The 24,687-nt window shown below is 35.8% G+C and overlaps 1 protein-coding gene and 1 pseudogene across 1 annotated transcript in view; one reads left to right on the top strand and one right to left on the bottom strand.

The window, feature by feature from the left end:
• The window catches only part of MAGI2 (membrane associated guanylate kinase, WW and PDZ domain containing 2), a 1,467,824-nt gene that overhangs the window by 232,785 nt on the left and 1,210,352 nt on the right, over positions 1-24,687 (top strand). The gene's annotated exons all lie outside the window — the stretch shown is intronic.
• Positions 648-1,385, bottom strand: LOC104994502 (annotated as a pseudogene).

The following is a 24,687-nucleotide window of genomic DNA, read 5'->3' as shown; positions in this document are numbered from 1 at the left end:
CAGACAGGCATATTTAAAAATTCAGTTAACTCTCTCTGCAACTGGAGCCCAGAATCTGATACTTGGTCAATTATATTAAACACTGATTCATATGAATGACCCTCTTGATAACAGAAATTTGCAATGATAGAAATAACTTTTAAATTATAGTTTTCTTCTATGCTTATTATTTTAAGTTTTGGAAAAGTAACTAATATGAGAAAGGGTCCAGTTTTTTTCTGGATCAGCACTGATGCCAATCTAAAAAAACATTTTTTTAACTAGGCAAAGAATTTATTAATCTTTGTTTCAGACCTTTGCCCCAAACTTCTTTAGCTTAATTGGCTGCAAAGAATGAATTGTATATAAGCAAAAACCGAAGAAACCTGCAGTGTCCAGGGGCTTGGGCTTAAAAATATTAAAGACCTACATTTTATCAGATCCATAAGCAAAATGTTAAAAAGCAGTCATAATAAATAGTGAAAGTGAAAGTGAAGTCACTCAGTCATGTCCAACTCTTTGCGACCTTGTGGACTGTAGCCTACCAAGCTCCCCGTCCATGGAATTCTTCAGGCAAGAATACTGGAGTGGGTTGCCATTTCCTGCTCCAGGGGATCTTCCCAACCCAGGGATTGAACCCAGGTTTACCCACATTGGAGGCAGACGCGTTAGCCTCTGAGCCACCAGGGAAGCCCATAATATGAAATAGCAGCTCCTAATAACTTCAAGATTTATCTTCTTCAGAAATTGACTCAATTCAGTTTGCTTCGTTCTTGGAAGTCTTGTCAAAATTCTTGTCGAGATCTAGAACTTTATCATCATCATCTTCTCCAGTGGCAAGTGGTACTTTTCCATCCACAGATTTTTTGGGGGAGAGCTTCAGTCAGTCTCCTTAAGTCTAAGTCAGTCTCTTAGTCAGACTGTCTGTGACAAGTTTATTTAAGATCCTGGGTAGCATTTCTGTCAGCTGCTTTGTCTCAGTATGTCCTATAATGGTGAAAGTGTTTGCTGCCAGAGATGCCTGAACTTTCAGATTGTTAGTATGGCTCACTGTTCCTTGATTGGTGAACATACTCATTTCTACAAATGAGGTGTTGTTTACCCCTAACGTCTTTAAAGAGAACTGAAGCTTTTTGTTATTTTCTGTGGCATTTGTAAGAACCACCTTCTTCTTTCTGTGAGCAGTTCCTTTCCCAACAATGCACTGTCATGCTTGCAATTTGGCAAGTTTCCTCTGGTTCACGATAGCTTCTTTCATCTTGTTGGAGCAGAAGTGGGGCCACACAGGGACTAGGACTGGCACTCAGGTGGTCTTGGGCAGACCAGCTGAGATTAGGCACACACACGTGGGGACTCAAAATCTAAAAGTGTTTTTAACTCAGTTTTTCCTTTTCTGTGCCGACCCCTTGGAGGTTAGGGGAAAGATAGTGAATCAAAACGATATACTCTTTATTTTTCACTGTTAATCACTCTATTTTATTCTTTTACTTTCTTAGGAGCATATATGGTATGGTCTTTTATAGATAGCTAAGGGGAGAGAAGTAAGGCAAATTCCTTGACTTTGAAGATAGTGAGATACCATGCCAGAAACATTTTTGAAGAAAACTATGGATAAGCCACACAAACAGTAAATAATTTTTCTGCTTTTTACATTTCCTTTGTTTAGTACTAATCTAGGATGCAAGTTTTATGTTTGGCTCAAAAAAAATCATAGTTGTATACTCCCTGAAAAACCTTGTCTCAGATCTGTAACAATGCTCACAAAAAATATTAATAGAAACAGCTCATCTAGTTTTTTAAGCCACGTGGAAAATAAACAGAATTAATTGCCAAGACTTTTAAACAGAAGTCTATTTTCTAGTGTGACGTGGACACAGAAGGAAACAATGGCACCTATCTGTTGTCCCTCAACCTCTTACAAATGTCAGTCTGATTTAAGGTCCTGTGAAGATCTGGGATTACTTTGCCAACAAAGGTCTGTCTAGTCAAGGCTATGGTTTTTCCAGTATAGATGTGAAAGTTGGACTGTGAAGAAAGCTGAGCGCCGAAGAATTGATGCTTTTGAACTGTAGTGTTGGAGAAGATTCTTGAGAGTCTAGACCCTGCAAGGTCTAGAGGACATGTGATTTCACTGCAAGGAGTGAAAGGAGATCCAACCAATCCATTCTAAAGGAGATCAGTCCTGGGTGTTCTTTGGAAGGAATGATGCTCAAGCTGAAACTCCAATACTTTGGCCACCTCACGTGAAGAGCTGACTCATTGGAAAAGACTCTCATGCTGGGAGGGATTGTGGGCAGGAGGAGAAGGGGACGACAAAGGATGAGATGGCTGGATGGCATCACTGACTCGATGGACATGAGTTTGGGTGAACTCTGGGAGCTGGTGATGGACAGGGAGGCCTGGCGTGCTGCAATTCATGGGGTCGCAGAGTTGGACACAATTGAGTGACTGGACTGAACTGAACTGAACTGAAGATCTGGGATTCTTTCTTTCTGCTCAGATATAGAATGATAAGGAGGTAGGAATGAATCTTCTCAGACCTTGATGTAACCACTAATGGGTCCCCAAGTAACTTTTGTCCTGAAAGAAACTAAGTCAAATCAGTTCAGCACATGAAACATTCTTTTGCACATTGACAGTTATTGATGAATGCAGAGTAAATTGTTTGTTCTTAAAATGTTACTTATACTAGATAAACATCCTTGATGGTGATTCTCTTTTCCTTATTTTTCCTAAAACAAGATAATCCCAGCAATGTATTTCCTAACATTTCTATGAAGAGGCTGCAACTGGTACAGATTTACCTTGGCCACATTAAGCACAAATTTTTGTTTACTTCAGTGGTCCTGAGTCCCTAACATATGATATAGTTGGAGCTTTCCAGGTGGTGTTAGTGGCAAATAACCTGCCTGCCAATGAAGTAAACATGAGACACTGGTTCGATCCCTGGATGGGGAAGGTCCCCTGGAGGAGGGCATGGCAACCCACTCCAGTATTCTTGCCTAGAGAAGAACACTGGAGTATCCTTGCCACGGACAGGCCACACAGAATCAGACACAACTGAAGCGATTTAGCACACACATGATATAATTGTATCACAGGGAGTGAAACAGCATTTTGTAACAGGGTCTAGAATATTAGACTGGGAAAGATGATAGGAAGAATAAGGGGAGAGAAGTCAAGAAGAAAATTATTATCTAGCTACAGAGTTTTGAATTTTTTTTTAGAGGCACTGCTAAATAATTTGGATTTGATTTTTTAATTTTCTATCAGAAATAAAAAGATCCAAATCTCTTATCTAATTTACTTGTAATCTGTGAGTTAGTAGTTAAGAGCTGTATGTCAGATGTAGCTTGCAATTATATGTTTGTTCTTACAAAAAATAAAAACAGGTATATACATCAAACAAAGAAGATACATCATATTGTATTCATATTTTCATCACTGAAGTAAAATATCATGTGCTAAAGAATGAGCTAAAAATAAGGACAATAAAGAGTATATAATAACAAAAATAGAATATTACTAGCTACATAGCAAATTGCTTGCCAAGCTTTGTTTTATGTGTGGTGTAATTTATTGCCACGAGTACTTGGCAGAAAGAATTAAATGTTTGCATTTTCATTGCACCATTAGATGTTGCTGCCATGAAATATATTGAGAGCAGGACAACACAATACATGGTGAAATCACATTATGGGGGAGGGGTATCATTCTTCATCCTCAGATGAGTCATGCAGAACCGACCACTTTGTATGCATTTATTTTTTGTTTATGCCCCATTCCACTTTTTGGAGGTTTTATCCATAACAGCTTATTGATAATAGACAGCAATTTACAGTTGCATGAAAGAACACTCATACTATTTATTGCTAACTATTTTTAGTAGCAACTTGCATTTGAACTCTGAAATTGGATACTTAACCAACTGATTATATATTGGCCATTTTAAGTGCAAAAATAAATGTTTTTCAAAATTTTTACTTTCTTTAGTAGAATTTCATTTCCTCACAGCCCTTTCAGAGATGAAAGAACATTCCTAATACTGTTTGAGACTTAAAATAGGCATTATGAAAGAATTAACTTTCATTAATTAATTTCACTTAACTTTTTAATTAATGGTCACTTATAAATTAAATATTTACTAATTATTTGATTTATTTGTAATGAGATTCCAAAGCAGTGTTATCATGTAAGACTTGGATAAATTTTTAGAAAAGTATGTGTTACTATATCTGTTTTAAAACTAAAATGGAATTTCTCTATAATACTATTAGCTGGGAGTATATTTGAGATAAAGGAGATTGTCTATGACTTCATCATTGACCCTTGACCACTGAAACAGGAAGGAAGGAAGGAAGTGAGGGAGGGAGGAAAAAGGAAAGGATCTAAACCCAGTGAACAAAACGGCTCAACCTATTTTCTTTCAATGTTTATTTTTATTTTATTTTAAAGTTCATTTTTATTCCAAAGCTTTATATCTCTTGGTAGTTTTCATGATGAATCATTTTTCATACTCTTTGTTATGGGTTTTATAATTCTCAGTGATCATTATTACTAGGTGAAATTATACATTTGGGGAAATCAAATATGTTGCTTACATCATTTACATGCAATGGGCATTAGAGTGCCTAAATATTCCCTTTCAGTGCTGCAATAGCTCTGGTCCCTATCTACCACTCTATAATGAAGGGACTGATGATGTTGTAATTTGAGATTGTGACTGTCATGATGGTATAATCATTGCAGGATCTGTCTCGTCTTCTCGCTCTATGAACTCTATTGACAGAAATATATTCTTTCATTTTTTTTACCTGAGAATTAATATAAGTTTTAGGCATTAAAGCCATAATCTTAGTTCAACTTGAATTTCCAATTTTCTGTTAATTTTTATTTTGATTGATAGACATCATTTCATAAACTTAATGCCTGAAAACAGAACAGGTTGTGAATCAGAATAACAGATCTGCTAGAATAAAAGTGGTTATGGAAATCTCACCCCTCAGGTGACATTCTATACCAAGAGCAGACAAGTGCCTCAGATTCTGTTGGGATATAATTATCTCATAATAACTATTTTCCCAACAGCACTGCATTACAATCAGGCCATAAAATTTGTTTTGTGTCTCAGGAAAGAAGATAGAGTAAGCAATTTGGAATGTTACAAAACAGGCTCAGTTGAGCAGTTTAATTTGCATGGATTATCCTCATCCTCTGAATGTGCCATTGACCAATGAGAGTTATCAGTTGCCTTGGTCCAGAGAGCATTATCATTTTATATGCACACATTTGCATAAATTGAGATTAAAAAGTTGCTCAAAATATAATAAAAGAAAAAGAACTATTAAAACACTAGCTGCTGTAAATAATGTATTTTACAACTTCAGAGATGTTTTATTCTACTGTATTTAGCATACATCTAACAGATATTTTGCCAGCAAAGATTTGCAAAATAAACCAGACTAAAACAGCCCTATAATTATATCTGTGTAAATGTTTTAAAGGATTGTATTATAAGAAAAAAAAATGTAGTAAGTTTATTATGCTATTTATAGTATGCAAGCAAACTTTATGCAAGAGTCAGATAGACTTGAGTTAAATCAAGTACATTCTATAGTTTCCACAATTATTTTAGAAGCAGCAAATTTCCAAACGTAATTTTAGTTAGAGTAAAAAGCATTTGTTGAGTTCTTATATTGGATTGAATCCCTGGGGATGTAAAGATGAATAAGACTTTTTTTTTTCCATTAAGCAGCTGACATTGCAGTATCAGACACTGGTATTGTATTATTATACATCTAAAGAGACAGATACATGCACAGGGAATAGAAAAACCCAGATTGCCTAGTGTGGGAGTTCAGGGATAATTTCTTTAAGGGAAGGTATACTTAAGGCTCAGATTTAAAGGACGGGCAAGAGTTGTCCAAAAATGAAAAAGATTATTCAAAAAGCAAATGAAGAGTTGGACAAAATTGAAAGATATGTGATTTTTAAGTGTTAGGTCTATTAAGGTACAAGTTACAGAACATTCCTTTTAGACATTCAGTTCTGTGAATGATAGTTATTTAACTATCACCACAGTTAAAATCTAGAACCTTTCGTAACTCACAAATTTCCCTTTTGCCCCATTATAGCCAAATCCTTACCCCTACCTCAGTCTCTAGTGAACACTGACCAGTTTTATCCCTATAATTTTGCCTTTTCTAGAATACCATATAAATAAGGCAATGTAGTATATAGTCTTTAGATCTATCTTCTTTCATTCTGCATAACACACTTGAGAGTCATTCATGTGGTTGCATGCATCTGTAGCTCATCCCCTTTTGTTGCTACGTATTCCATGGCATGGATTTACTCTGCTTATTGATTCATTCCCCGGTTAGCTATTTTGGTTGTTTCAAGTCTTGGAGATTATGGATAAAGCACTGTAAAAATTTCTGTACATGTTTTTGTGTGGATCTATGTTGTCTTAATTTCTCTAGAAATCATTTCTCTTAGATAAATATCTCAGAGTGGGATTGATAGTTCCTATGTGGAATATTTTGAAGTAGCTGACAGAAGTGTGAAACCACATGAGGTACTCACAATTTGCTATTACAGTAGCAAGGTGAGAGAATGAAGAAACAGAAAGAGTGGGCGAAGACCAGATTAGTACTTTTTGTTCCACGCTAAGAAACTCAGATTGTGTTCCAAATCAGATGGGGAGATTTTAAGCAGTGATGTTGTGTGCTTATATTTCCATTTTGGCTGAGGTGTCAGGGCAAAGCTTGAACTGGTGGAAGGAGGCTTTGGTGTAGAGATGAGGCTAGACATTTTAGGATTCTTAGTACAAGATCCTACCATAGGACCTATTCCTGGCAGAGCATGCCCGAGACTTCCAGTATTACAATCCCAGGATACTGTGCAAGTGAAAAAAAAAAAAAAAAAAGTTTACTGATAACACTTTCTAAAGAATTAGATAGCCCACTCCCTAGGATCATGGTCTGTGCTAAGTAGATTTCACTAGGAAGAAGACCTTTACTAAGCAGAGCTAAGCAGGTGCTTTCTTAAGACGGTCAAGCACTAGCACCAGGGATGAACAGCTTGTTTAATTCTCCTAACAACCCTATGAGGTAGATGCCATTATCATATGCATCTGCTGTAACAGAAAGAACAGAGATTCTGAGCCTATCAGAGCTACCACTTATTACTATGATAATCGTATTACTGTGAACATCTATGATAAATTGTTTAACCTTTGCAGACTCAAATTCCTTGTCTGTAAAATTTATATCATAGTATCTACCTCATTAGAATTTTAAGAGGGTTGAATGAAACAACATATAAAATGTCCCTAGAGTATTATTGGTGGTCACTAAATGTTTCCTCCCTAGAGTTACACAGTGTATATAATCATGTGTATATAATCAATGAAATATTAATTGGTTGAAAAGTTGGAAATTAAGCTTGAGTAACTAAAGAAATCAAAGAAAAAATAAAGCATTCAAATAAATTCCTAAGATTGATAATGAACTTATAACAGTACTTTAAAAATCCATTTAAAAATGAAAACCAGGATCTACCATCTGTTTTGATGGAAAATTAAATAATATACATGAAACGTATAAAGTGTAGACATACATTCTGCCTCACTTTTGGTTGTGCTTTCTCATGGGAAGAATTATAGTAAAATATTTTCCTTTATAATAAAGAATTGGACGTAAATGTTTTCTCTAACAAAATCCTGAGTAAAGATAAATTTAGAATATGGAAGGTCTATCATGTATTAGGAAGAATAATCTTGTTTTACATTTTCCCCAGCACCAGAATGGACTGTTACACAGATACTGAGGGAGACAGTTTGGGGAGAAAATTAAATGGACCTAATTATTAGAACTGTCCAGTGTAAGAGACTGGCTTTCATTATGCAGAATCTCTATGACCATCTGTCAGGAATGATTTAAAATAAAACATTTTTCATATTTTTCATATCTTTATTTTTTGGCTGTGCTGGGTCTTCATTGCTGCATGGGCTTTTCCCTAGTTGTGGCAAGCAGCGGCTACTCTCTAGTTGTGGTGTGCAGTCTTCTCATTGTGGTAGTTTCTCTCATTGCACAGCATGAACTCTACGCACACAGGCTTCAGTAGTTGTGGTACGTGGGCTCAGCAGTTGCAGCTCCAGGGCTCTAGAGCACAGGCTCAATAGTTGTGGTCTACAGGCTTAGTTGCCCTGCAGCATATGGGATCTTCCTGAACCAGGGATCAAACCCATGTCTCCTGCATTGGCAGGCGGATTCTTTACCACTGAGTCACTAGGAAAGCCCTTAGTGAATTATTGCATTGAAAGATAAGATTAAGCTAGATAGCTTAATAAAATCTCCTGTAATATAATTTATCATCCTTGACCTTTCCAAGTGTATGACTCAGTGATTCTCTATTTTTACTTCTTCAGAGTTTATAAATACTTTAGCAAAATACTGCTTCATTTGAACACCATTCTGACCTTTTAAATATATTATTGTTTTCAAATTGTTAAATTCTGGATTTCAGTAATGTTGACATTTGCTACCAAAATATTTTTAGATAACTAAATAGTTCAATAAATTCATGCCATTGTGTACCTTGCTATTCAGTATGAGGTTACGAAAGAACTATGTCTTTTCCTTGGATATTAATTTGTTTGGTTTGCATGTCTTCAAGTAAACTGTTTTACTGCATGTTTTTTGCATGTTGTACTTGATAGCTTCAATTCATCCACAGTTTCATATTACACTCTTTTAAAAAGTGGGTGGGCTATTTTATATTTAATAGTTGTCCTATTCTCATTAATAGAGCTTTCAGTTCAGTTCAGTTCAGTCACACAGTAATGTCCGACTCTTTGCGACCCCATGAATCCCAGCACGCCAGGCCTCCCTGTCCATCACCAACTCCTGGAGTTCACTCAAACTCATGTCCATCAAGTCAGTGATGCCATCCAGCCATCTCTTCCTCTGTCATCCCCTTCTCCTCCTGCCCCCAATCCCTCCCAGCATCAGAGTCTTTTCCAATGAGTCAACTCTTCGCATGAGGTAGCCAAAGTACTGGAGTTTTAGCTTCAACATCAGTCCTTCCAATGAATACCCAGGCCTGATCTCCTTTAGGATGGACTGGTTGGATCTCCTTTCAGTCCAAGGGACTCTTGAGAGTTTTCTCCAACACCACAGTTCAAAAGCATCGGTTCTTCGGTGCTCAGCTTTCTTCACAGTCCAACTCTCACATCCATACATGACCACTGGAAAAACCATAGCCTTGACTAGGTGGACCTTTGTTAGCAAAGTAATGTCTCTGCTTTTCAATATGCTATCTAGGTTGGTCATAGCTTTCTTTCAAAGGAGTAAGCGTCTTTTAATTTCATGGCTGCAATTACCATCTGCAGTGATTTTGGAGCCCCCAAAAATAAAGTCAGCCACTGTTTCCACTGTTTCCCTATCTATTTGCCATGAAGTGATGGGACTAGATGCCATGATATTCATTTTCTGAATGTTGAGCTTTAAGCCAACTTTTTCACTCTCCTCTTTCACTTTCATCAAGAGGCTCTTTAGTTCTTCTTCACTTTCTGCCATAAGGGTGGTGTCATCTGCCTATCTGAAGTTATTGATATTTCTCCTGGCAATCTTGATTCCAGCTTGTGCTTCTTCCAGCCCAGCGCTTCTTATGATGTACTCTGCATATAAGTTAAATAATTAGGGTGACAATATACAGCTTTGACATACTCCTTTTCTATTTGGAACCAATCTGTTGTTCCATGTCCAGTTCTAACTGTTGCTTCCTGACCTGCATATAGAGCTTTAGCATAGATACTGTTCTTAATTTTGAACATTGGGGAAAAATGCACTTGACATGGAACTATTAGTGTTTTTATGTTTATCACATACTGCCAAATGGATTTTTTTTCCCTTGAAGTAATCCGTCCTTTGTATTTTCACTGCTAATACCCCTCCAGACCTTAGCCATTTTATGCCTGGAATCTTATCCTTGTCTTGCATAATTTGATTCATTCTAAAAGGGCTACAAAATTAAGCTTCATAAAATATCTATTTATAAAACACCGTGCCTTAAACTTTCAATGACTCATCATTATTTCTAGAGAAAAAAACAAAAATCATATGATTAGGCTTGAATTCAAGCCTTCCACTGTATGACTGTGCCTACCTAAAAAACATGCTTTTTAGTACTAAAAAACTTGGTTCCTTACATGTCAAACTCACCCTTAACACCTTATTTGCTGTCCTGTATCCACAATCCACCTATGCAAGTATCTATGCTTCAGAACGCAACACAAGGCTATCATTCTCTCCACAAAGTCTCTTAGAACACCTAGCCACACTGTTCTGATCTCCTGTGGATTTTATTTCCCATGTTATTGGACAGACAGCAAGAAGGGTCACTTGGAAAAAAACCTGGGGATTGATTGTATCTGTCCCTATTTTAAAGATGTAAAAACACTTTGGAAATTTGAATTCAACTCAGTGCTTTTTCTTCGAATTGCCTTCCTTGTTGATTAATTCTGAGTAGGTGTATTGTCTGCTGTCAGTATAACCCAATGAATGATATTTTATTATGCTGTTTATTTTTCCCAATTATTTTTACATTTGAGTTTGACAGTATTATCAATAATTTTCTAGATTAATTATTCATGATCATAGATGCCATGTAGTATATAGGTATATACCAATGCATATACTCAATGCATGAGTTTCTAAAATAGCTTCTGGCCCACCACAGAAGAGTATTACAAAATTTGCTGTAATTTAATCTTATACATGTCATCAACTTAATTTTCCCAACCTGATGTTACCGTGGGGCTTTAGGACTTGGCATAGGACCGCAGTTTATTTCAGATTTGCCCTTTAAGCAAGTACCAAGTCTTAGAAAGGGACAGAAGGACCACTGTTTATATACTGCTTACCTAGGAGCTGAAAATAGGGCACCAAACCTACATATAGAGTGTTTTTATTTTCATCTTCTATCAAAGCATATCAGGCAGAGATTCCATGAGGAGCAAATGAAGGATGACATGGCATGCATTTCATGGTCCAGGATCCATTTAATCCAGCAGGTTAATGACTCAACCTGAGAAGCTTGAGTAACTCGATGATGAGGTACTAGGCTTTCCTCTGGGAGGCAATCTTAGAAGCAAATTGTTCAGATGTATATTATTATTTTTATAGTGATATGTGTGTGCATTCATAGATCAGGTGACATCATTAATGAAGATTATATGTTCTAAATAATATAAACTTATGAGTTTCAGGAGAATTGATCTTAATGAGTTGCTGTCTCTTCTCCATTTAGAATAATTATTTAATTTCAAAATAATACGACATCTTTTAATGAACTATAAATTAATCTTGAAGGGTTTTAAAATACTTTTCTTCACCACATGCAGGATACTTAATGTTTTTTCTTTTTCCCTTCTGTTACTAGTTTCCTCATTTCTTTCTAGCTCTCACTGCTAAGGGGATAGTAAATTTTAAAGAACTTTGAAAGTCTGTGATGAAATCTCTAATCTGAGTATGTCTTCATATTTTTTACATGACCATTATTAACATGACCTTCCTCATCACAGCTATTCATTGAAATAAATTATCAATTTCACTCAAGTAACAGTAAAAATTAAGACATTTAGTTCCTACCTCAAATAGCCCTTGATGTAAATTGATAGCAATGGCAGCACCAATGTATTATCAACTACAAACCCCTCTCTGCCCCTAGTTTCCTGCCACACATCTGTTACGTAGATGTGCTGTGAGTAGTAAGTGAAATTGTGTAGCACAAGGCTTAGCAAATAGCATGTGCTTCATAAATGTCAGCCCTCCCCAGGTATAGGTGGTGTAACACTTGTTAACAATTCACATTTTTTATAAAGGATAATACATAGAAATTATTTTCTAATTTAAAAATAAGTTAAATCTGCTCTGTTCTATGAGAAATTATAGAAATTATTCATGATTAAAAAGCAGTCATTTTATAATTTGAGCTTAGCAGCTAGTAAAGAAGCTGCCTGACAATGCAGGAGATGCAGGTTTGATCACTGGGTTGGGAAGATCCCTGGAGAAAGAAGGAAATGGCAACCCACTCCAGTGTTCTTGTCTGGGAAATCCCATGGACAGAGGAGACTGGTAGGCTACAGTCCACAGGGTGCAAAGAGTGTGACATGATGGAACGACTGAGCACACAATGCTTTAATAATTTAGGCATATGCTGTGGCTGTATATATTTAATTCTCAGACTGAAAGGAGAATGAGGGAAAGCACCCCTTTCTTCACTTCATTACCTTCACCATCTTAAAAACCAAGGAAAATTTATAAAATTAATTTTGGTTTGTCAGAATTCATATCTAATAAAAGTAATTTTCAAATACTTTTTTCTTTTAGAAGGTGATATGACAATAGCTAAGAAAATGTTTGATATGCTTAAGATAGAAAATTTTAAATGATTTGTTTTCATTCATAGTGGATCCTTAGCTTCATAATCTTGGTGAGCTACCAGGTGGCTCTACCAAGTCTGTTTCTACAATCTATTAATACAATTTTAAAAAGACTATTGATATGATATTAATTTTAAATGTTTAATTAAAGTCTAATATTTATCTTCATCAGGTTTTTACAATCCAAAACTAATCATTCTGCATGAATCTTTCTGAGGAAACACCTCATACAACGTTATGGACCATAGCCCACCAGGCTCCTCTGTCCATGGTATTCTCCAGGCAAGAATACTGGAGAGGGTTGCCATGCCCTTCCCCAGGACATCTTCCCGGAGTCTCTGCTGTTTCCTACGTTGGAGGTGATTTCTTTATCACTAGCGCCACCTGGGAAGCCCATGAGGAAACACATCTACCTGCAAATGTGTGTCGTGCCCCTCTTCTTCCCAGATTCCTCATAGCACTCTCCACACCTCACCACTCACTGGGGAACTTTTAGCTCCAGGATAATGTCAGGCCCCATGCCTCCCATTACATCCCACTCAGTCAAAGCTCAGATCTCTTCAGGTGAGCCTTCTTTGTCAAGTGTCTCTTAGAAGAAAAGCAGTGTCTGCACTGCTTTTGAAATAATTCACACAGTTATGTGTGTGAATGGCTATTAATTTTGTACTGTGTCCAGAATTTTTCAGGTATTTTAATGAGAGGATGCTTGTTGACACACGTTAATTTCAGCCAAATAAAATTTCGAATAATTTGACAGTAGGAAATGACCTCTCTCTGCAGCATGGTGGAGGTTGTTTTGGGGTCATCTAGACTTGTTTAGGCAGCTCTAAACATCAGCTGTAGGATCAGCTGTCTTTTGTTATTCTTGCTGATAACAGCTTCTCTCCTCATTTGACTTGCCAACCAAGAGGTTCTCTAAAAGCCCCATTTTTTATTTTACAATGGTTACCATGGAAACAGCATTGAGGATGCTGGGTTTCTGAGTGAATGTGTATCTGTCTGTGTGTGTGTGTATTAGTAGGGGAGGACAGGAGAGGTTATTGTTTATATGTCTGGGTCATTAGAAACTTCAGTGATGGTAAATGGAAAACTGACTTTACTGTAACATCAGTTTTACATAAAATGTTGTCTTTTTTTTTTCTCTCCAGTGATCAGCTTTTCTCCCTCAGGTATAGTTTTCTCTTACTTCATTGACTAAGCCTGTTTATTACATAGATGAGATGTATGTATTATCAGAGGAGCCCAGCTCTGCCAGATTAAGGTAGTGACTTATGAAGACAACACACCCTCCCCACCTCCGCCCCCTCCCCTGCCCCACTCTCCCCTCCCACCATATCATCACCATGATGAGGATGTGCTGTGCTTAGTCACTTAGTCGTGTCTGACTCTTTGAGAGCCTATGGACTGTAACCTACCAGGCTCCTCGGTCCATGGGGATTCTCCAGGCACGAATACTGGAGAGGGTTGCCATGCCGTCTTCCAGGGTATCTTCCCACCCCAGGAACTGAACCCAGGTCTCCCACATTGCAGGCAGATTCTTTACTGTCTGAGTCACCAGGGGATGAGGATAGGATGGAAATGGACCAAATGTGAGTTCAAAATAGGTCCTGTGAATATGTTGGTTTAGCTTTTGAGTTTCGTCTCTGGCAAAAGGGATGCTGCCGTTAACACTGGGAAGCCCAGGAGAGGAGAATGCAGAAGCAGATGGGGGAAACCACTTTTGATTATACAGGCACTACTGATTCTTTTTTAAAAATCGTTGTGAGTGTTGTGAATGTAAAATAAGACAAATAGTTGTATGTGGTATATACAAACCCTCAAGTCACCATCAGGGCTTCCCTAGTGGCTCCAGGGTGAGAATCTGCCTGCCAACGCAGGAGAAGTGGGTTTGATCCCTGAGTCAGGAAGATGCCCTGGAGAAGAAAATGGCAATCTACTCCGGTATTCTTGCTTGGAGAATCCCATGGACAGAGGAGCCTGGTGGGCTACAGTCCATGGGATTGCAAAGAATCTAACAGAACTTAGTGACTAAGCAACAAAAACAACAGCAGCAAATCTCCATCAGTCTCATCAGTCTTGTATAGGAATGTGTAGACAATGAAAAATATAAATTCAGGGGCTAAATGCTTTTAGAGTTAGAAGCCCCGCAGCTAAAAATTCTAAGATTTCTAGTGTTTGAGTAGCCTGTGAAGGTAACATTATTTAGATCCTCATAAACTGAACACAAGGAAAAATGTGAAATTATCTTGAATTAAGCTTTGCCAATGTGAAGGCACTGAAATATAAAGCATTCTAAAAATAAACACTAAAGACTTCAATCTATGTCTCATTCATTTGTCATTCTTTTTCCCTGAGGCATCTTAAAAGGTAAACACGTATCTTTGCTTTTTATAACCAAATTTAAAATTTGCAGTGAAGAAAGAATGCTGACAATATACAGACTGCAATCAATCAAGAGCATAGGGGTCACTTTGTAACAATTCTTGATATTCATTGAAAGAGATTTCATTATCTATTTTAAAATTCTAAATTCTGTGAAATAAAAGGAAAACTAAATGCCAAATATAAGGTTTTCAGAAGCTAATGGGATCATTTAGGTGAGCTCTTGGCAGAACCAGTAACTGTTTCATTAAATGATTAGATTGTTTTATATTCTTTTTATCATTTGTTTCCTGTAAGAAAAAAGCCTACTTTTATTTGTTTTGTTTGTGGTCATTTTTTATAAAGTGAACAATCCTAACTTAAGAGAAAAAAACATTAGCTATCTATGCTTTTTAACTAGAAGTCATTTTTGACAAACTTAATAATAAGTATTAAACACAGTGTGCCAGGCACTGTTCTAAGTATTATACAAATATTAACTCATTTAATACATTTCTTATCATAGTGTCAGAATTAAAATTTCAAAAGAAAATACTATTGGTAAAGTTCTTTGTTGCATATATATTTCTTTACTTACATTTTCCATGAACACAGACCTCATCCTCCTTTATCAAGAATATCTAAAAAATCATCTAGAAAGTACTATTAGTTATATAATATTACACACTACATACGCTAAATGACATAGCATAAGTAAAGCCCTTAAACATTGTACACATGCATGTGCTTAAAATTTGATATTATGTACTATTGGTCTCATCAGATTTATTATAAATATACTTTATATTAGGATGCTATTTCAGTCTTTATAATGGCAAGCAATGTGCAAGAAGGCGTGTTCAATGAACTGAATATTTTGTATCCAAATATTTCATAGAGTAGTATCTTGCAATACAGTGATAAAAAGTAGATGCTTTTTACTACTCATTCACATTTATTATAATTGGGAGGGGGTAAGCATGTATGGAGCATTCATCATGTGTAATACATAATACCAAACATTGTACATGTATCACTTTCATTAATGCTCACAACAGTCCTACAGCGATCTTTTAATTATTCCTATTTTGCAAAGAAGGAAACGGAGGCTTAGACTGAATAACTAGTGAAGGTTACATAGCTAGAGAGGGGTGCGGAGTTAGTCTCAAAACTGAAAACATTAGTCCCTAAAGCCCTCAGACTTATTCTCAGTGTTATGTAATAAATGCAGTCACCAGTGTTTGTTGAATCCCATCTCTGGCTCGATGCCATATGTGGTGCTAGGAATAAAGCCACCAGTTAGAAATATTGACATGAGGTCTTTACAGTGTAATATGTGAAACATTTAATAAGGCCATGCACAAAGTAACATGAAATCTCAGAGGAATTACAGAATATCTCTGGTTCAAGGTGTGTATTAAAGCTTATGATCAACTTCAGAAGCTTCTATAGTAGAGACATCCTTCATTGCTCATGCACACTAGCAGTGTTCTTTTTCCTACGTTGGTTGCAGATTGCAGTTCTAGTCTCTGCCAAAAGTTATACACCTTTTCAGTGGTGACACCAAAACAAGACAATTTTTTTCACATCAGAAGCCTAATATTCATGCATGTTGTTCATAGCAAAGCTGCTGAAAACCATAATTATACTGTCATTTTCACAGGAGAAAAATTGCCATAGTAGGAGAGGAAATAAGCACCCTAATAATAAATAATGACTACTATTTATCGACTGCTTATCATGTCCCAAGCACTATTCTCCCTATTTTACATCCGAAATTTCATTTACTTTTCAGCGCACCCTATGAGATGGGCATTATTGTTCTATTTTAGAAAGGAAATTGAAGCATAGCGAGGGTAATTTGCTCAAGGTAGCACAGTTGGTTAAAGTGAAATCAGCTTCAAACAAAGGTCCAGATGACCTCCCAAGAACTCTACTATTCCAATGATGAAGTGATTAGAGTCTGTAACCACTCACGCTGGTTTGCATTCATGCTCTCCTGCTTCTTTGCTTTGAACCATAGATAAGATACTTATCTGTGCCTCAGTTTCCTCATCAATAAGATGAGAATAATGACTATAATATCTTCTCCATAGGATTTATTGATTGTTGTTATTTTAGTCACTAAGTCATGTCCAATTCTTTGCTACCCCATGGACTGTAGCCCATTAGGTTTTTCTGTTTGTGGGATTTCTCCAGGCAAGAATACTGGAGTGGGTTGCCATTTCCTTCTCCAGTAGGATTGGTTACAAGGTTTAAATGCATAGCAGTTACATTAAAGCTCTTAGAACAATGCCTACCACAGAACAAATGCTTAAAAAATAATACTAATAGTTATGATTCTCCTTCTCAAATTCACACCCTATTAGAAGAAAAAAAAATAGAAATGAATATGTGGTAGGGACTAAAGTGTAGAATTCATAGTAATTGTTCATTTGTTCAGATCAGCATATTAGCTAAAGCTACTATATTCACTGAAGTTAATGTTTTAAGTCGTACCATTCATCTCATAGACTCCAAATTTTTCTAAGAGAATATTTTACTTTTTCTTTCTTCACATTACTCAAAGTCATTATCATTATCATTTTAGTCCTTTCCTCAGATCTAAAAATCAGTGACCAAAATAGAGATAGAGCTCAAGATTCAAAGTCAAAAGAGTCAATCTCTTTTTCCCTAACATGTTTCTTAGAATCAAATTAAAATTTCAATATATTGAAAAGAAAGGTTGATGATAAACTATCTAACACAAGCTGGCATTACATGCTTTTATTTGTTAATTACCAGTGATGTTTCTAACAAATTGATAATAGTAAATATTAATTAAGGGTGAACATTGTTCTATAAAAATTAAAAAGTAATGACTAAGTATAAAATGTTAGATTATATTCCTGCCATTGTTTACTGGCTTATGAGGGGAAGAATTACTAGGATGCAGAGAAAATGTCTCTTATTACTTCATTCTGTTCTAACATTTTTCCCTTGAATACCGCAACAGTCTAACACAGAGGAAAGAACATGCTTCCAAAGGAGCAGGGTGAAAGTTATTAACATATGTACATATATATAAACATAACTGAGTAAATATATACACACAGAGAAAGAGAGGTACAATTCTTTATGAGCCTAATGCAAAAAAGTCACATCCTTGGTTTAGGTGCTATAGCAACCAAGTAAAAACACTTAAAATGGTGATGAAACTGCCTAACAAAAGACTTGTTCATGTCATGAATGAAAGGAGAAAGTATCCAACCAGAAACAAAGTTATTGGAAGAATAATAAAATAGAGTTTGAAGTAACTTATTACCATGAAATGTTTTATGAATATCTGTCCAGAGAATGTATTTAAAGTGTATTAAATTTCTTTGTAAAACATTTACATTGTGCTTTGGGTCTTATGAGTTAGAACTGCAAGAAAGCTTTAGTTATTCTGTTTTGCATACAAAAATATGATTTCCTTACAAAATTTAGTTCAGATTTCCATGTTTCCTTTCTTTTCATTTGGTGGACTATTTGACTTTTATCACCCTTAGTTTTCTGTGATGGTCCTTGTCAGAGCAGAAAAAAGCTTTTGAAGTAGCTGAATATACACAGAAAAAATACTGCTTTATGTTCTTCAGGGGATAAACTCCAAAAAGGAATGAACATATAGGGAACAGAAAATACTTCTCCATGAACATTTGACTGCTAATAAAAAGAAAGGACTGGGCAGCAGCAGGTATGTGTGGTGGCAAGATGATGAGCAGCGTGTGTAGTCATACCGTAAAATGTATACACACACACAAGAAAAGTGTATACATTTTAACCATTTTTTTTAACTCGAGGAAAATATGCTAATGGATTTCTTGGTTTATGTGTTGGAGTGAAGCTACATGGTTGAATCACTTTCTCCCAAACCTAACAAAATTAACCAAAAAAGTTTTAAAAGAATGAAAAGTACATCGTCAGCAATAAAGCAAAGAAAATGTCACAACCTCAGTTACTGTATTTAAGTAGTGGTAGTCAAGGAGACAGAGGATCCCCAAAACGGCCCTGTGTTGTACTCCCCAACCCCACTCACCAACCCTATCATGGCCACTCCTTCTCTCATCAAAACCATGGTGGGGTACAATCCTTACAGTAGTTTAGGTATTACTGCCTCTTCTGTTTGAAAATTTTACTATGCACAAGTATTATGTTTATTTCCAAGTATTCACTACTGTTGGTCCAAACTGAACACACTAAAAGAAAAAGTATCCATATATACATATATCCAGTACTTTCACTCTGGTACTTTCCTTTTGTTATATAAATGTGATAATAACCTCAAGGATTCTCCTATGAACCCAGTCTGAAAACTTGAGTCATTTAAAAAAAATAAATTATATTCTTTCACTCTAACTGCAGAAACTTAGGGAAAAATAAGACACTATAAGGAAGATTAGAAAAGATAAATTGCCTGTAATCTACCATCCAGAAAAGCTACTGTTAACCCTTGTGTATATCTTAAAACTTTATAGATATATGGAAGGTAAATGATAGCTATATCATAGATGGATAGATCAATTCCGTTCAGTTCAGTTGCTCAGTCATGTCCAACTCTTTGCGACCTCATGGACTGCAGCATGCCAGGCCTCCCTGTCTATCACCAACTCCCAGAGTTGACTCAACTCATGTCCATTAAGTCAGTGATGCCATCCAACCATCTTATCCTCTGTCATCCCCTTCTCCTCCCACCTTCAATCTTTCCCAGCATCAGGGTCTTTTCAATGAGTCAGTACTTCTCATCAGGTACCCAAAGTATTGGAGTTTCAGCTTCAAAATCAGTCCTTCCAATGAACACTCAGGACTGATCTCCTTTAGGATGGACTGGTTGGATATCCGTGCAGTCCAAGGGACTCTTAAGAGTCTTCTCCAATACCAAAATGTAGATTCAGTCACACCCCCTCCCCGACATTTTGCATCCTGCATTTTTTGTAATCTTAACAATAGATTACAAATACATCAATATGTATTCTTTCACATCATATAATGCAAGTGACTTACCCATCCCCCACTATAAATTATTTGGGCTGTTTTCCATTTTTTTCAGTAGCATACTTAACACTGTGGTGAAAACCTTTATGGTTACTTGCAGAGTTAGTGAGTGACTTTCCAACTAAAACAAACTCACTGCATGTGAGCAAAGATGTATTCCACAGTAGAAGCAGTGGAATATAGATGGTGCTGATTAAAATCTGTTTTATAGAAATAAGAATGAAGGAGAATATCTAATGCTAACTATTTCTATGTAATTTATTATGCACTATTATACAAAGGAGGTGCATCCCAAATAGGACCATATGAAGGGATAGAAAAAAATAGAAGTTAGAGCTTGCAATAGAATGAAGTATGACTACAGGACAGGTAGAGTTATGAAATGTGTCATGGCACTTTAGCATACTGGACATTTCACATTTAAAATAACCTACCCTAATTGATGCTTGACATTCACTAATGACTGTTCTATTTAGTCATTACTCTTGTTAATACTTAGGTAAGCATGTTACGCTATTATTAATTACTTAGATGTTAACATAAAAACATTTATCTAACTCTTTTTTAATTTCTAATTGGAGGATAATTTCTTTACAGTGTTGTGTTGGTTTCTGCCATACAACAAGGTGAATCACCCGTAAGCATACATATGTCTCTTCCCCCTTGAATGTCCCTCCCATCCATCACCCCATCCCACCCTCCACCCCATCCAACACTTCTAGGTTGTCACAGAGCACTGTTTTTTTTTTTTATGTTAAAAAGAAAATTCTGCTATCAATTGGTTTCATCATCCTCATTTATCTTCTTTTCATAGGAATTTATTTAAAAGGAGCATTGAGGCGTTCTGTGCCAACTGGTAAATTGTTTAACAACTGTATTTAGCAGAACATGAAATAAAAAATAGAGTAAATTAGAAAATATGAAAGCTGGGTAATTGAAATTTATATGGTCCAAGTTTTAACTTCTTTTATTTGTCTTTTGTCTTTTATTTTATCATCTGTTCCCAGAAAACTGAAGCAAACGAAAATGTATACTGTATGCCTCTTCAATAAATAAGAAGATAGGGTTGAGTTCAGCAACCCAGCCATCTAATCTGTTGAGACACTTAGGATAATTTAGGAAAATACAAAGATGGATCTGACCTAGTTCATAAAGTCAAGGAACTGACAGTCTTGTGGAGGAAATAAATATAAAATAATGGATAAATTTTATGGTTATAAAATAATAATACAATAAAATTTCATAGAAATATGTGTTACATGGAATTGTGTTCACACACAACTATATAAGAAGAGAGTGATTATTTGTTCAGGAAGAGAGTGTGGGGTCACCAGGGAACAGAGAACACAGAATATGACAAACCTTGAAAACTAGGTATCCCGGGTAGTTACTTGGGGGACATTGGGGCAGAACAAGTAACAAAACACACAGGTAAAGAAACGTGAGATGTCACGGTGTTTTTAAAGGACCGTGAGCATTTTGGTGCTGCTATGTTGTAAAGACTAAAATAGAGAGTGGTAGGAGATAAGTGGTATTCTTATTACCTATATAAATTTATATTTTGATAGTTTCTCATTTAAGTTTTTCAAATTCCTTAAAATTTTTGCAACAAATATTTGTTTCAGTAAAAAATGAAAATCAATTTAAGATGCTAGTTGTAGATTTAGGAGACATTTTTTGCATGTTATACATACTTTATATTGGTGACAGCTTAAATAGTTTTAAAATGCTTGTTGTTTGGTGGGTTGGTTTTCTTTGGTTTTATCCTCTCTTGCTTTACATTAGAACTGAGCAACTCAAAATACAGGAACATGGCACAACAGAATGTTCTATAGATTTCTTTTTTTCAGGAATGAATGCGTAATTGTCAAGAGTTATCTTTGTGTAGCAGGTACTGAAGTTGTTGATGGTACTGTGGTAAAAACAAAGGGCAAGAAATTTTTTCTTTTCTATTTTCCATCTTTCCAATGAAATATTACAGAACTGATTTGATGGCATATTTGAATATTAGAGAAGAGGAAGGATTAAAAGGGTTTGAGGGGGAAGAAGGGATCTGATGAAGCAGGACATTATGGTAAGGAATTTGACATTGCTTCTAAATACCATGGGACGGCACTGGAGAGTCTGAAATAGAATGAGGGAATATGATCTACATTATGTTTTTAAAAAATACTCTATTCTGTGGGAAAGCTTTAAAGAAATACAGGTGGGAGGCAGAACTAACAGTGATTTATATAGTGGACTAGTGCAAAATCACTGGAGATGACTAGAAATAGAGGTCAGATCTGTTGATGGTTTTCATCCATGAAGGTAAAGAAAAGAGATCAATTAAGGATACATTCTAAGTTTTAGAAAATTGTATGTGCTATGTACTAAAACAGAAAAATTTAGGACAAAATTTTGGGGTAAAGATTGTGTGGAGAAACAAGATTTCTATTTGTATATGTTTTATTTCAAATGTCTATTAAAGAACCATGTGAAGATGTCAAGTAGATGATTGGATTTTGAGTCTATAGCTCAGGGGAGCGCTTAGAGTTGGAAATCAGTTCAGTCCAGTTCAGTTGCTCAGTTATGTCTGACTCTTTGCTACCCCGTGGACTGCAGACCCCATGGAGCACATGGAAATACATGTTGGCAATAATCAGATTATTTATAAAATTGTGTCTTAAGACATGGATCTGGAGGAAATCACAAGCAAATATGCAAATAGTATAGATTTTTTTTAAAAAAAGAAACTCATTTACAACAGGAAGAGCAATGTGTATTGCATGTGATCCCAATTTTGTAGAAGAAAATGGATGTTAATGATTTTTATGGATTTCTAGTTGTTACTTGTATTTTCCTGAATGATTTTTTGTTTACTCATTTGTAATATCCCCATGAGTTTTGTTTTATGTCAAATAATGTTCGAACTATAACTTAATATAGTATGTTTCATAAATAGTAAATGAGTTCTAAGTGACAATGAAAGCTAATAATCCATACAAACTAGTAAACACATTCTTTAGTATTAATTATTTACCTTATGCTAAAATTTATAAAAAAGAAAAAGCCCTGATTAGAAATTACATAACCAAGTTTACACAGATATTTAGTCAAAAGTCTAACATTAAATTCTGTTCTCCTCACTCCCAATCCAGTGAATTTTCCCTTGCCCACTAAAGGCAGTGTCAGGTTCTGACTATTCCTGACCATCAACCGTCTCTAGCCTGAATAGATGATCAAAATCTCTTTCACAGCAAAAAAGAAGCAAGCATTTTTAACCCCCTTGCCCACTGAAAGGTAATAATGGCACTGTATTTCATTCTTAGACTTTAATGTTTTATTGTGATCAACATTCTCTACTAATTGTACAGCTATTTATTGATTTCTCATAAATCATCTAGGACATGAACAGAAAGAAAGTTTTACTGAGGACAAAAAGATATTTTCTATATCATACTAGTATCGTTATATCACCAAAAGCAAATTCAAGTAATTGTTTTAAGTACTAGAGTTGATAAGAATATTTGAAGTAAAAGAGAACTGGCCATTCTTGTCTTTAGGGAGTCAGTAAAATGTATTCTATGAGTCTTTAGATAATAAAACCATTAACTAAAAAACTGAGTTATATAAAAATTCAAAAAATTATAGAAAACCAAAGCACAATTAAGTGTCAGCTAAACATAGAACCAAAAACTTGAAGTATTCTATTCTTATTATGCAGATAGTACACTAAGGCATCATCTTCTCAAAGTGTTTTTATAGGATGCTAATATTTTAAAAATATTTTATGGGCTAATAATTTACAGAGCAGTGAATTAAACAAATCCAGACTTTTCAAAACTTGTAATGTGCCACTATGGGTTGCTCATCTCTTAGCATTAAATATATTAGCCAGCATTTCTGAAATTTTTATGACTACAAATCTGAGCTTTTTAGAGCCACAATTAGTGGGACATATTTGGAAAATGCAGCTCCAAGGAAAGAGCAGATTGAAGGACAATAGAGGCAGACACCCTAATCATAGTTAGATAGACTTTATTGTCTGTGACCTTGAAATTCATCACTTTTGTACTGGTCACTTAAAACCGTCATAAATTTTCAAGGTTGGGAAGGGCAAGTGCTGTGTTAAAGGAACAAATCAAATCTGCCCCCAGGCAAAATGGTGGAATAAAGCAAAGTCTATTTTTATCTTTTTACCTTTAATGTCATTAGGTTTTCTTTCCACTCTGGACAACTCACTCAGGTTGTCATCCCTTCTCACCACCCCAAGATGCTTTTCTGAAACCCTTTCCCAGAGATGTTTATAAATGTCCAGTTATATCTGCCTCCCACTACTCTCCCTGACAAAGAGCCAATTTCTGCTAAGGATACACCACCTCTGGGAGCACTTTGATTGCATTGTGTTTTAGACAAGCTTTGTCTACTGTTGCTGCTAAGTCGCTTCAGTGGTGTCCGACTCTGTGCAACCCTATGGACAGCAGCCCACCAGGCTCCTCTGTCCATGGAATTTTCTAGGCAAGAATACTGGAGTGGGTTGCCATTTCCTCTGTCTAGAGCCTCAACAAATGTATGGACTTACAGCATTTTAAGGCCTGTACTAAAAAGTAAGGAGTGCTACTTTTGGGCAAAGGGCTCTTGCTAGAAGGCTCTCAAATTATATTTTACTAGTCCCCTTCCATTTTGTCTATTATCAACACCAATACTGGAAAAAATATAGTTTCTCAGGAAAAATAGAGGTAAATGAAACTATAGAAGAACTCTGCCAGTTGAAATGGAAAGAGCTGTGATTGGGCTTTAGTCTTTTCTCTGTTACCAATTTATTCTTTAATACCTGATTCCATAGTGCCTCAGTATTCTCACAGGAACAATGGAGGCAATTTTTTTCACAGGACTTAAATTGG

This window comes from Bison bison, unplaced genomic scaffold (genome assembly GCF_000754665.1).
Source record: "Bison bison bison isolate TAMUID 2011002044 unplaced genomic scaffold, Bison_UMD1.0 scf7180017864260, whole genome shotgun sequence".
Classification (NCBI taxonomy): domain Eukaryota; kingdom Metazoa; phylum Chordata; class Mammalia; order Artiodactyla; family Bovidae; genus Bison; species Bison bison.
Note: the sequence above shows the minus strand (reverse complement) of the source record. Positions and strands in the feature narration are given on the sequence as shown.